We start from the raw sequence: 15,218 nt of genomic DNA, 5'->3' as shown, positions 1-15,218 counted from the left end.
TATAGACTGTTTGCCTTTAAGTATTCAGTCTGCAAGCTACTGTGAATTTACTTAACACCTCCACAATCCTCTGTTTGTAATTAGCTCTGTGGCCTTGTTTAGTTCCATACCTCTTTATCTTTAAGTCATTGGAAACTTGTCTTCATCTCCCTCTACTTCTCTTATCCTCCATGACTGAGTCCATTAGTCTCCTGCGAAATCTATCCTCCTCCATTCGCCCCACATGATCTCACCACCGAAGCGTGTTTATGTATACAGCTTCATCCATAGAGTTCATTCCCAACGTAGCCTTTATTTCCTCATTCCAAGTACACTTATACCATTGTTCCCACCTGTTTGTACCAGTGATCATTCTTACTACTTTCATGTCTGTTAATCCTAACTTATGAATAAGATACCCTGAGTCCACCTGGCTTTCTCTCTCATACAGCAAGATAGTTTTGTCCAGGAATTGACTTCTTTCTTACAGAATACTGTTTATTACAACTGCAAGCTCACTGTATTAACTTTGGTATCCCGATTTAATCTCACTATATTGGCATCCTGGGAGGATGCACATCCTACATATTTGAAATGATCTACCTGTTCCAGTATTGCTTTCCCAACCTGACATTTATTCCTCTTAGTTTTCTCCCCTACTGACATCACGTTAGTCTTGGAAATGCTAATTGTCATATCATACTCAATGCACCTATTTTCAAGGCCCAAGATATTAGATATCAGGCTTTCAGCACAATTTGCCATAAAGACCAAGTTGTAAGCATAGGCCAGACTACTTACTATATTTTCACCTGACTGAATCCCTCCCTGCCACTTTATACCTTTAAGTAAACTATGAAAAACAAAGGTGAACATTATCTACCCCTGTCAGTACATTGAAACAACAACCTCATTCTACCATCAATTCTCACTGTAGCCCAATTGTCAACATTAATGCATTTGATTGCACAATCCCTCAGTATTGTGAACAATTCTTCTCACAGTACTTTGTCATATGTCTTTTCCAGATTTACGAATCACAAATGTAACCGTCTATTCCTCTCGCAGCATTTTTCATTTACAGTACATGGTGCATATTGAAAATCTGACCCTTGCAATCTCTCTGTGCTCTGAAACCACATTGGTTTTCATCAAACTTACTCCCAACCATTCCCTTCCAAAATGCCAGAGAACACCTTGCATGGTATACTGACTGATGAAATACCTTGACAGTTGTTCCAATCCTCCCTGTTCTCCTGCTTTAGATAGATGCAATTACTGCTCTTATCGAATCAAAAGGTATGTTCCTAACATTCCATGTTAATCTTACAACTCTGTGAGGCCATTTCATCCCTGCCTTCCACTATATTTTGCCATTTCAGCTCTAATTTCATCTATTCCTCCTCCTTTATGACAGATAAGTTTCTTTACCATCCTTTCCACTTCCTCAAGAGTAATATCACTAACATAAATGTGCTCGTCCCCATGAACTCGGTTGTTCGTGATGTCAACAGGAAGATTTTTTTTGCGCTGAGATGATTTTCAAAATGTTCCTTCTAACTGTTCAGTGATTCTGTGGGATCTACTATGAGTTCACCTGGTTTACCCAAAACACTATTCATTTCCTTTTATACCTCCCTTTTCATGACTCTTTATTACTGTCCAGAAAGGTTTCCCTGCTCCCCGACCAAGACTTCCCTGGTTCCCTATCTGCGTCAGTCCCTGTTTGGAGCCATTTCTGATATGGCTTAGTTTTATGTTTACGAGCTCTCCTAACTTCATTAAGATGTTTGCTTTTTCCCATTTTTTTCTCTCTTAGCTCCCCTCCCGCTCGACAGCGCTAGCATTAGAAATAGGAAAGGATTTCCACCTATCAATACTTATTTATTGCACTTATTATGCTACAGTACCGGTTTCGACCCCCTACAAGGGGTCATCTTCAGCTGAACAATAAGTTCACTTATATGTCATGAAGCTATGATTAAGATTACATAGTCTGGGGAATGCCATATGATAACAAATATATGGTCACGTCCAAATGGGGCATGTCGAAACGGGAACTGGCGTGTATGTCACTATGTGTGACAATGCAATTGTATGTCTATAATGATATGCTTTAGGCCTTAAAATTAGTTTATAAAACACTATCTCTACTTAAAATTAACTTATAAGTATATAAGATAAAAACAATATACAGTAGAAGTCCGTTATAGCGAGAATTTACAACAGCGGAAAATTTGCTCGCTATAGTGGATTGTCGTTATATCCGATGTTTGTATAAAAGTCGGAAAACCCCCATACACATTAAAATCGGTATGAAACGGTAATCAGTTTGTTCAAAACTTACGTTTCCGCGGATGATATCCACACTACGGCTTAGTTTGTTAATTTTCGAAATCCGATACTACGTGAACGTGTATGTTTAATTTTATTCTGAAAAAATTACAGTACCATATTTCTCCGTATCCAAGACGAAACCCACTTTTTCCTTCAAAAATATTAAATCAGGCTCAAAAAGTGCTTTGTAAAATCATATGAATGCTTTTGTTGTACATACACATTTTAGAATATTTTTAGACGCCGAACATTGGCTTTCGTTATGCCGCATTTTTTCTGGCAACTGCACAATTATTATTTATTTCCGCGGGTTTAGTGACCATTAACTTAAAATTGGCATCATAATACCGAAGAGAACCCGTTGAAAATTTGCCGGCAATACCTATTCCATGTGTCTCTACAATACAATGATTCGTTAGGAAAATATTCTTACTGTCTATAAAACTGTCACTCTACTTTTACTCAGTGTCAGATATAACCAGCTACCACTACATGCACGTCTCGCTTGCCGTGTTCGGTCAACTTCAGCGGCTAGCGATGTATAGGCCTAATCGCAGACGTTGAAGGTCAACGAACGAGTTTATTGCATTACTGTAACCCCCTTCCACCCTTGCGTTTTTCGTGCACATACCTCACAATTCCATCTTTGACTTCTTTAAAGCATCCTTGTTGCGGACCACTGAATGCATTTTTTGTACAGTAGACTACACATTTCTTTAGCTATCTTGGTCTTCACACTGATGCCAAATATTGACTTTAGTTAGGCCTATGCCATATTTTCTTGCGGCTGCACAAATATTCTACAATTCCGAGTGTTTAACAACCATTAACTTAAAATTGGCATTATAATATCGACGAGAACCCGTTGAAAATTTGCCGGCAATACCTGTTCCACATATCTTCACTACCATCCATCACAAAAATATCCTTGCTGTCTATAAAACTTAATTTTACTAAGAGTCAGGTACAGTAGACATATTATACGTAACTCTGCCACTGAGTAGCCGTGAGAGGCTCGTATGTTTTGATGCCATTCTGCAGATTTGAGGAACGTTTTTATAGACGCTAACAAAATGTCATTCTATCTTCACTATTTCTTGAAGATCCAGTGACGTTACACACAGGAACTGAACAACCGGCTGTCACGGCTAGCGATGTATAATAAATAAATAAATAAATAAATAAATAAATATTGTCAACGAATTTTGTGTGTGCGTGTGTGTGGGCGTGTGATGAAAAGAAGCAGTGTGGTTACCGCGAGAGTTGCCAGTGGTATTCTTTATTGTTAGGCCGCGAATGCAAGACGACCCTTGATTTTTCGCATGAGATTCTGAGGAAAAAAACGTCGTCTTGGGTTCGGAGAAATATGGTATCACTCCAGAGTTTTCTTCTTCAAACAGCGTCACCTAACCTAACCGTATATGTATAACAAAAACATTTTTGAAACGCATGTAGAGAAATGAGTTATTTACGCTAAAAACTGACATGTGAATAGCCTTTCCGAAATTTAACACCAACCCACCCCCCCATGGCACTACAGCCCTTGAACAGCCTTGGCCTACCAAGTGGCCGCTGCTCAGCCCAAAGGCCTGCAGATTACGAAGTGTCGTGTGGTCAGCACGACGAATCCTCTTGGCCGTTATTCTTGGCTTTCTAGACCGGGGCCGCTATCTCACCGTCAGATAGCTCCTTAATTCTAATCACATAGGCTGAGTAGACCTGAACCAACCCTCAGGTCCAGGTAAGATTCCCTGACCTGGTGGGGAATCGAACCCGGGGCCTCCGGGTAAGAGGCAGGCACGCTACCCCTACACCACGGGGCCGGCGAAATTTAACTAGACACGAGAAAATATGAACTATCCTCTGAAATCAGTGATGTACTCTGCCTTATCTTGAGTTGTATGACATTCTTACCTAATTTCGGTAGGTAACTTATATAACATTAAAATTAAGAGATCTGTTCAGTTCATCGGTTGACTTCTGTGTTCAAGTCTTATTTACAGAGTTATACACTGTCCGACTCGTTGGCTGAATGGTCAGCATACTGGCCTTCGGTTCAGAGGGTCCCGGGTTCGATTCCCGGCTGGTTTGGGTATTTTAACCTTCACTGGTTAATTCCAATGGCCCGGGGGCTGGGTGTTTGTGCTGTCCCGAACATCCCTGCAACTCACACGTCACACATAACACTATCCTCCACCACAATAACACACAGTTACATGGCAGATGCCACCCACCTTCATCGGAGGGTCTGCCTTACAAGGGCTGCACTCGACTAGAAATGGCCACACAAAATTATTATTATAGTTATACACTTCATGATATATAAGTGAATGTATTGTTCAACTGAAGATGACCCTATGTGGGGGGTTGAAACTGGTACTGTAGCATAATAAGTGCAATAAATAAGTATTGGTAGGTGGAAATCCTTTCCTATTTCTAACTGTGTAGTTCGTCAATACAGATATGAAGATCATAGATTACGAAGCGCTAGCGTTCTTTAGTGATCAACTGACCTGCTATTTAGTGTCAGCTAGGCTGGCAGGCAGTGACTGAGGCCAATGGGGAGTGAGTACATAACTGTTTTCTACCCTTGTTTCTTTTACTTCCTTTCTACCTTTTTGTAATAGCTTTTATTTCTTTTCTAGACATTTTCACACTCATATAAAAATATCACACCTTTCACTGCCAGCATTTGAATCCTACTTAACATTCCATATAAACAAGAAGCTTTTCAAGACTTTTAATAATAATTATTAATTTTATTCATTTTACGTCCCACTAACTACTTCTGATGGTTCTCGGAGACACAGAGATGCCAGAATTTTGTCCTGCAGGAGTTCTTTTAGGTGCCTGTAAATCTACAGACACAAGGCTGATGTATTCGAGCAACTTCAAATAACACCAGACTGAGCTAGGATCGAAGCTGCCGAGTTGGGATCACAAGGCCAGCCCCTCAACTGTCTGAGCCACTTCAGCCTAGCTTCAAGGCTTTTCTGCATAAGGAGATTTCAACAAATCTGTTATATATAAGATTGTTTAACATGTTCTCGGCCAATGATGACTCGTGCATCGTGACTCCACTTTCACTCAGTGCTCATGACGACACATGCGTCACATTCCGAGCCAAATATTAAAGCTTATATTTCCGCCAGTACCAATATAAACAAGTGGACCTCTCGCTTGTGCATTGTTAATCTGTTGTTAAACATATTCTACATCTGGGCATCATATTAATTGTTAGTTATTATCTCTGTAGTCGTTACAATTCGGCATAATTTTCTGCAATGTCAATAGAGAGTTGTGAGGTTGCAGGGCCCTCTGAGGGGAAGAAACACCATCTTGTAGGCTCCCAAAATCTATCACTACAATTATAGGAATACATTTTGCTGGTAAATGTGTGGCTAAGGAGAAAGGGTGTAGATTGAAGAAGCCAAGCAGACATTGCTACGAAGAGGGGTGGCGCCGGACAGCATGCTCTATTGCAGCAAGTGTCCAGGATAGTCATGCTTGTGTCTGGAGCAACATTTCACAGAATTCCTCAAAAGACAGAAGTAACTGGCTCCAAACAATGCCATATCTAACTGTTTTTGTTGCAGTGCACAATTATATATATATTTTTTATGCTATTTGCTTTACGTCGCACCGAAACAGACAGGTCTTATGGCGACGATGGGACAGGAAAGGCCTAGGAATGGGAAGGAAGCGGCCATGGCCTTAATTAAGGTACAGCCCCAGCATTTTCCTGGTGTGAAAATAGGAAACCACAGAAAACCATCTTTGGAAATGTAGAGCTTCAGTGAGTCTGTTGATAATGGATATTGATATTTGTGATGGATTATGTGCAGACTGGTTATCATATGTACCGAGTGACAGTGAATTAGATATTTCTATTGATGTAATGATGATGCTTTTGTTTAAAGGGGCCTAACATCTAAGTCATCAGCCCCTAATGGTACGGAATGTGGCGAAATTTTATCAGAATTTAAAAGTCCATAATCCTCCCATGACCAGATTCGAGAACATGAGGACGAAGAAAGGAAGGATGGATATAAATTTAAAACAATCAGCGGATCCGACCCGCAATGCGCCACATTCCCAGAAACTAGCATTAAATAATAGTATTACTGACCAAGGGACTGCTTCTAAAGCACAATACTGAATCGATGATGCTTGTGGTCAAAATGGATCCAAAATATAGGTCATTGGCCCTTCATAATGGTACTTATCGCTAGGAAAACAGAACCATGCTACTTGTCATGTTGCGGTACTAATCAAAAGTAGCGTAGACTCACGGTATTCCACACATTATAGTATTATTCACAGGTAATGAAATTCGCACATGTAACACAGACCTAGGGTGTTTCGCACACTGCGGCACTATTTACAGGCAACACAAACCTATACAGGCAACGCAAACCTATGGCATTCCTCACATAAGTGGACTAACCACAGGGACCCCGCACTATCCCGTGGTGTTCCTCACATAGTGAGTACTAAGCGCAGGGAAGGCAGAACTATGGTGTCGCTCATCCCATGGTGTTGCTCATAAAGGGGTATGAATCACAGGTACCGGTACTGTAAAATGCATCCTGAGCCACAAACTATCGCTACTAATCACAAACCTATTTTGTAGCTAACATAGTGGTACTACGCGCAAGTAAAAGTGACCCATGGTGTTCCCCGTGTGGTGGTACCAATCCTAAGTAGTTCCATGGTTCTAATAAAATCATCCCTTGGTTGCCCCTTTTAGATGCCTCTTACGACAGGCAGGGGATACCGTGGGTGTATTCTTCGTCTGCGCCCCCCACACACAGGGGGTTCTATTGATGTAAATGGTTCGGAAAGTAATCTCAGTCCTTCTATTTCAAATTGTGAGCAACAATCTCGTGTGTTGGAATACAGCAGTGACTCGGATACAGCTGATGAAGACGTAAACATACGTTATGTAGTAGACATAGTAGTGTATTACACCGTACAGAAATACTAAGCAACCTGGCGAGTACACGGCCCAAGTTTGAGGTTGAAATCTTGAATACTTTTCGAGTTATAGTAGTTTGAGTGCAGCAGTGTACTGGAACAATGAATCAATCATCAATGATCTGCATTTAGGACTGTCGCCCAGGTGGCAGATTACCTATCAATTGTTTACCTAGCGTCGTCTTAAATGTTTTCGAAGCACTTGGAAATTATTGAATATTTCCCTTGATAGATTATTCCAATTCCTTACTCCTCATCCTATTGTCACAATTTGTCCTCTTGAATTTCAATTTTATCTTCACATCTTTCCTACCTTTTAAAAGCTCATTCAAAAGCTGTTCTTGCAGGCTTCAACTATCTGGTCGACAGCGGAAGCAGCCTCTGTTCAGAGCCTGTCATGAATGTGTTAATATAATGAGAAAGCAAGAATTGCATTATTTATATTTAAATCATTTAAAACAAGAACAGAGTCCCCGCCCCGTTAATCTTAGGCCCAGTTTATTCAACCTCAGTTAACATTTAACTGCGTGTTAAAAATAGTTTAACAGTGAACTTAGCATTTAATCAACACTGGTTAGGACTAACAATCTATTAAACTCGCAGTTAACTTAACTGTCCAGGTCCAAGCAGTTCAATTCTCTGTTAGCTCAAAATATGGCAGGTGCATTAGATGCAGAACTTCTGTATCTTGAATATTTGGAATATAATAGGCCTTTTCCAGAAAGAGTTAAAAACAGAAAAAATTATTTTCATACAGTTGTTTCAGTTGCTTGATCATACATTAGCTAACATCAGTATGCACACTGAATTAATTACTAATTTTCTGCCAAGTGTCACTTTTAGCTTTGAGCATGGATCCATTCGTTTGCTTACTTTCTATAATGGGTATATACTTGAAAATAATTTCCAAAAGGAGAGAAATTTGAACCACACATTCTCTTCTCTGCTTTCTTCATATTTCATATTAGCCTATTGAGCAACAGAAAATTCACGGTCAAGACAAAAATTTGCATGGTTCTGCCACCACCTTAGATTTCTCACTGATCGTAACTCTTGATAGAGAGAGAACACCGTGTTACCTAACACTTCCCAGGAAATGTTTGGATAAACGCAAGAATCTTAACATGCTGCTAAATTTTTAACGCTATGTTAACAAACAGTATGTTGGTGTTCTTTTAACTGAGATTGAATAAATCGGGTCTTACGAGTAACAAATTAGGATTGGCAAATTCCTATGGATACAATTTACATCATCGCTTAAAAACCAGTACTACGTAAGGACAAAACTCTACATCTATGCCAGAAGGCAAGAAACATATAAAACTATAAAAATAATCCAGAAGTCTTAGAAATTAGTCACTTACAATAAAATAGCTCAACTAAGTTTTAAAAGTAAGAGAAAAATCATCCTTTGTGTGCGTATTTGTCCATGTTAGTTATGCGATATCCACCTGCTACACTTGGCTGTATTTGGTAGCTACGCAGTGTTGTTTCTTAAACGGTGGTATACTCAAGGGTAAGGTCAGTCTGCTATGAAATATTTGGTCGAGTAGCCGTCCCAATATGTTCACTGACCGATCAAAGTCAAACCGACCTCTAATCCAAATGTTATGAGAGCAGTGTGCAAATGGGAAACGGTAGGTTCAAAAGGTTTTGAACAAAGAGAGCAACAAAGAGAGGAGTTCAATGTCTGCAAAACTCATCACACTCATGGATGTCATTAACAAGGAAATTAAAGCAGAGGATGCTGGTGATTTGAACGCATTTGTTAGTGCTAATATATAAGTAATAATAATAACAACGTAAACGTTTCCACCTTTTCAATACTAAAATATATTCACAAAATTATAAATTACACGGTACTAGTTTCGACCCATCTAGGGGTCATCATCAGCCGTATTGGAGCAAAGATCACTTTTGGCGAAATCCTAAGAAACATAACATCTCATTTCACTTGTTATTCTTTGAAATAACATTTTCTTAGGATTTCGCCAAAAGTGATCTTTGCTCCAATACGGCTGATGATGACCCCTAGATGGGTCGAAACTAGTACCGTGTAATTTATAATTTTGTGAATATATTTTAGTATTGAAAAGGTGGAAATGTTTACGTTGTTATTATTATTACTTATATATTATTCTCAGTTCAATACGGACCAAAAACATGAAATTCATAACCATTTGTTACTGCTGACGATGGTGCCATCTGGGGACAGATAATACAGGTGGTACAGATGACGTTGGATTGTTGGAGTGGCAAATTTAAAGAATGTAAGTTAACTTTGAGCAAGCAAAAGACAGTGGCAATGTAAATGACCAGAACATCCACGCTTCATGTAACCTTGAATCTGAGGGAGAGAGAATTGAATGTGTGAAAAACTTTAGCTATTTTGGAAATCTTGTCTCCAGTAATGGGAGTGATAAACTAGAAGAACAAAATAGTAGGTCCAAAGGATCCAACTTCTTCTAACAAGTGGAGAATCTAGTTTGAGAGAAGGTAATTCTTTTAAGAGAAAAGTGTTCAAATCACACTGTCTACCAAGCATGACGTATAACTTGGAGAGCTGTGTATTAAATGCAAGAGATATTAATAAATGACAAGCTCAGTTATGGAAAGGTTTGGACACGTAAAGCAAATGCAAGACATGTGGATTACCAGCAAGTACTTAGAAAGGACGGTGCTTCGTAAAAGACCAGACAGATGTCCGAGGAGGAGGTGGGTGAACCAAAATACGAATCAAATAAAATAAAGGGAGAGACATTGGAAGATGTTTACAAAGATAGAATGAGATGGAAATATATCATTCACACAAATTCTACCCAGTCCAATGGAAGGATTCACAGATGATGATGATCAAGAGGTATAACTCTGCCGCTAGGAGTACCGTATTTACGTGAATAATCCCCGCACGCCAACTTTAGGAAGGCTGATTTTGAAAAAAATAAAATGCCAAAATTGACTCAAATAAAACCCGCACCCCAATTTTTTTTTAATATGCAGGTATTATTTGTGTAAATACGGTATAGCCCACACATCATAACACCAGTCCCAAGCCTGAATAAAGGAGGAGGGTAGGTGTCAAACTAGTCAGCCGAGATTACAACACACCATCATGATTACAAGATATTAGAATCATTCCGTATTGACGGTTTTCACTTTACAATGGTGAAAAATGAGAGTATCCTCCTATTCAATACATCTATATTCCGTCATTAGACGGAGCAAACAAATTCAAACATGTTTCGGCTCGCTTGAGCCATCTTCAGCGAAAAAATTAGGGGGGGTTGGAATAATTTACATAATATAAGTTGAAAAAATGCTAAAAAACATAATGAAAGAGCAAATGAAAAAACAAACAAAAGAGAGCCTAGACGGAAAACAAAATTAGCACAAATATATAATATTTACATCAATATGCAGAGCAAAAAGCGACTTATTGCGATAAAATTCAGTGAAACAGGTGTTAATTTAAAATAATAATTGAAACTAAAAACTGCGTTAACCTAAGAAACAAGGGAATGAGAAAACAAATGATGCAGATGGAAATGAATAATAGTAGCACATGGTGAGGTTGTGGACCTCATAGTTTACAAATTATTGGTTTAGTAAAAATGACAAAACAGTTTGAAATTGCTGTCAAAATCATCCTAGTAGAAACCCATCACATCAAATTGGTCAGGAGGAGAGCGGGAACAAACATCTTTGAGAAACCAAGCCTGATATAACCTGCAGGCGAAAAGCCTGTGACAAGGAGAAAAAAACACCAATGAAATTTAAGGCTTTAGAAATAGCAGCATTCTCAATATCTTTTCAATCTAGCGGCCCCTTTCTTCATTATTGTTTCATAATGTTGGCTGGTGTCTTGCCTTATTATAAAGGGGTCGGAAGGGCCGCATATAAAAATTGAGAAGCTGTGTTAGGTAGAAGACTGATGCATAGTAAACTGTAAGTAATCTAGTGGAAACCATCAATGAAGTTCTAATCTGTAATGGAAAAAAATGAAGTTGTATGAGAAACATGGGTTGATAAGTAAAAAGTGTGGAATGGTTGTGAAGAAAGCTTAAACTTACGGTGTGCAGTAGGTGGTTGTCCTCTCTAATGGCCTGGCCTTCTCAAAGTAACAGTCTCGTTCGCGTGATCGAGTCTATTGTTGGTTCGGCTGTGTTTGCTAGGATGGAAGGAGCGGAGGGGGAAGGGGAGGTGCAGGGCTGGTTTGAGGAAGGGAGGGGTGGTGAGTTGGAGGGATGGAAGTGGGGTTTGTTTGGCAAATATAAGGAATGAATGTTTCAAGAGGATGTTAGTTTACTCGCTGACTTCTAAAGCTTGAATGGCGTGGCCTTCTCAATGTGATGGTCTCGGTCGCGTGATCGAGTCTATTGTTGGTTTGGCTGTGTTTGCTAGGATGGAAGGAGCGAAGGGGGAAGGGGTGGTGCAGGGCTGGTGTGAGGAGGGGGGAGTGGTGGTGAGTCAGGGAGATGGAGGTCCGATATGAAGTCAAACACAAGCTATCTTCCATCCTTAATCAACAACAAACCATTAAACCCAACACAGTGCACGTAGCTAAAGTAAACAAACTAAAGAAGAAAGTGAAACAAAACGACTTGATTATAACAAAAGCCGACAAAGGAAATGCTACCGTAATCATGGACAAAAGTGACTATGTTAATAAAGCACACACGTTTTTTGCATACAACAACTTCATAACCTCTAAAAAAGATCCAACTAATAAAATACAAAGAGACCTATAAACCATCATCAAGAACATTTCATTTCTGTTTAATGACCTTGAAAAATCCAAAATGATTATCATGAATCCAAAACTTCCCACAGCCAAAGCGCTACCCAAGAAAAAATAAAGCAGACATCCCCATATGACCCATTAACAATTTCAGAAACAGTCCGACCTATGAAGTATCTCGATTCATTCACAAATTCCTCAAGTCACACTATCGTTTTCAAGCCAAGACATCAGTAAAGAACTCCTTAGAATTCTGCAATAAGATCAAACACTTTAATTTATCCAAACACCACACTCTTCATTCTTTTGATATTACTAACATGTATGCTAATGTTCCCGTTAACAGCACCGTACAATTGATCAAGAACAATCTCTCCAAATTCAGCAATTTAAGTATAGGCGAAATAGATGAATTTATTCGAATTCTGGAATTTACTTTGAACAACAATTTCTTCACTTTCAATAATGTCATTTACCAACAGATAGGTCTTCCCATGGGGTCACCAGCTTCAGGAATCCTTGCAGATATCTACATTGATCATTTAGAGCATTCTCACATCATTGGCAAGATCAATGGCATTCAACACTGGACACGCTTTGTAGATGACACCTTTGTTATTTTAGACTCCCACGTTACTAACAGTAACACAGTACTTGGATTTCTCAACTCCATTGACCCACATATAAAATTCACCATAGAGTCAGAAAACAATAAAGCCCTTAATTACCTGGACTTAACCATTATGCGCAACAGCAACAACACTTTATCCTTCAATATATACAGGAAACCCACCCACACCATCAATACCATCCATCAGACCTCTGTGCACCCAGACATACATAAAAAAGCAGCTTACAATAGCATGGTCCTCAGAGCATTAACTATCCCTTTATCTCGCAAGAATTACAAAAAAGAAATTAATACCATCTACAACATTGCAGAACACAATGGCTTCAAGAGAACCTTCATCAACAGAATCATCAATAGATACAAAAGCAGACCCAAGACTACCCTAGTAAAAGATTCCGCTCCTAAAGAAAAATTTTCCACATTCACTTTCAATAATAGTAGCATTTACCAAATTTCTAATATTTTCAAGAAACACAACATCAAAATAGCTTACAGAACCTCTCACACCAACTCCAAACTCATTTTCAATCCACACACTGTCAACAATAACAATAGCAACATCTATCTATTTAGGTATTCTGCCTTATGGCAGGTCTTGTCATGGGATGAACCTCTTCCACTGTTGCCTGTCCTACGCCAAGTTTTTCATGTCCGAATATTTATTTCCTTGGATATTGTCCAACATTTGATATTTTTTCCTTCCTCTTCCTCGTTTGCCTTTCACCATTCCTTCTATTCCTTCTTTCAGTTAACAGTCCCTCCTCAATGTCCGATCCAGTTCATTTTTCTCCTTCTAATGGTTTGTAACATACTTCGTTCTTCTCCAACTCTTTGTAATACCTCCTCATTCCTTACCCGGTCTTCCCATTTCACTCATTCTATTCTCCTCCATACCCACATCTCTAGTGCCTCCAATCTTCTCTCATCTTTCTTTCTCAATGTCCAAGTCTCTGCGCCATACAGCAACAAATATTTGAACTCTGGAGTTTACAAATTAAAGTGCCAATCCTGTAATTCCAGCTACATAGGTCAAACAGGCCGCAATTTTGTCACAAGATACGCTGAACATCGCAACGCTCTCAAATATAATCGTTTTTCAGCTATGAGTGATCATCATAAAGCATCCAGCCACGAATACACTTCAATAGATAGACCTGAAGATCTTGCATTATGAGCGAAAAGGCACCTTGCTCAACGTTCTCGAGAGCATCCACATCGATTTAGATCAGTTTATGAACAAACTCACAATTTAAATGAAGTCAGCGAGAAAAAGAACATTCTACTTGAAACATTCATTCCATACATTTGTCAGAATTTCCATAACACAAACAAACCCCACCTCCATCTCTCCGACTCACCACCACTCCCCCCTCCTCACACCAGCCCTGCACCACCCCTTCCCCCTTCGCTCCTTCCATCCTAGCAAACACAGCCAAACCAACAATAGACTCGATCATGCGACCGAGACCATCACTTTGAGAAGGCCACGCCATTCAAGCTTTAGAAGTCAGCGAGTAAACTAACATCCTCTTGAAACATTCATTCCTTATATTTGCCAAACAAACCCCACTTCCATCTCTCCAACTCACCACCCCTCCCTTCCTCAAACCAGCCCTGCACCTCCCCTTCCCCCTCCGCTCCTTCCATCCTAGCAAACACAGCCGAACCAACAATAGACTCGATCATGCGAACGAGACTGTTACTTTGAGAAGGCCAGGCCATTAGAGAGGACAACCACCTACTGCACACCGTAAGTTTAAGCTTTCTTCACAACCATTCCACACTTTTTACTTATCAACCCATGTTTCTCATACAACTTCATTTTTTTCCATTACAGATTAGAACTTCATTCATGGTTTCCACTAGATTACTTACAGTTTACTATGCATCTGTCTTCTACCTAACACAGCTTCTCAATTTTTATATGTGGCCCTTCCGACCCCTTTATAATAAGGCAAGACACCAGCCAACATTATGAAACAATAATGAAGAAAGGGGCTGCTAGATTGAAAAGATATTGGGAATGCTGCTATTTCTAAAGCCTTAAATTTCATTGGTGTTTTTTCTCCTGTCACAGGCTTTTCGCCTGCAGGTTATATCAGGCTTGGTTTCTCAAAAATGTTTGCTCCCGCTCTCCTCCTGACCAATTTGATGTGATGGGTTTCTACTAGGATGATTTTGACAGCAGTTTCAAACTGTTTTGTCATTTTTACTAAACCAATAATTTGTAAACTTTGAGGTCCACAACCTTACCATGTGCTACTATTATTCATTTCCATCTGCATCATTTGTTTTCTCATTCCCTTGTTTCTTAGGTTAACGCAGGTTTTAGTTTCAATTATTATTTTAAATTAACACCTGTTTCACTGAATTTTGTCGCAATAAGTCGTTTTTTGCTCTGCATATTGATGTAAATATTGTATATTTGTGCTAATTTTGTTTTCCGTCTAGGCTATCTTTTGTTTGTTTTTTCATTTGCTCTTTCATGTTTTTTTAGCATTTTTTCAACTTATATTATGTAAATTATTTCAACCCCCTAATTTTTTCACTGAAGAT

General features: G+C 39.2%; 1 protein-coding gene across 3 annotated transcripts in view; it reads right to left on the bottom strand.

Annotated features, from left to right (window-relative positions):
- The window catches only part of LOC136883244 (dnaJ homolog subfamily C member 4), a 59,799-nt gene that overhangs the window by 20,322 nt on the left and 24,259 nt on the right, over positions 1-15,218 (bottom strand). The window lies entirely within an intron of this gene.

The sequence above is a fragment of the Anabrus simplex genome, chromosome 11, assembly GCF_040414725.1.
Source record: "Anabrus simplex isolate iqAnaSimp1 chromosome 11, ASM4041472v1, whole genome shotgun sequence".
In the NCBI taxonomy this organism is placed as follows: Eukaryota; Metazoa; Arthropoda; class Insecta; order Orthoptera; family Tettigoniidae; genus Anabrus; species Anabrus simplex.
Note: the sequence above shows the minus strand (reverse complement) of the source record. Positions and strands in the feature narration are given on the sequence as shown.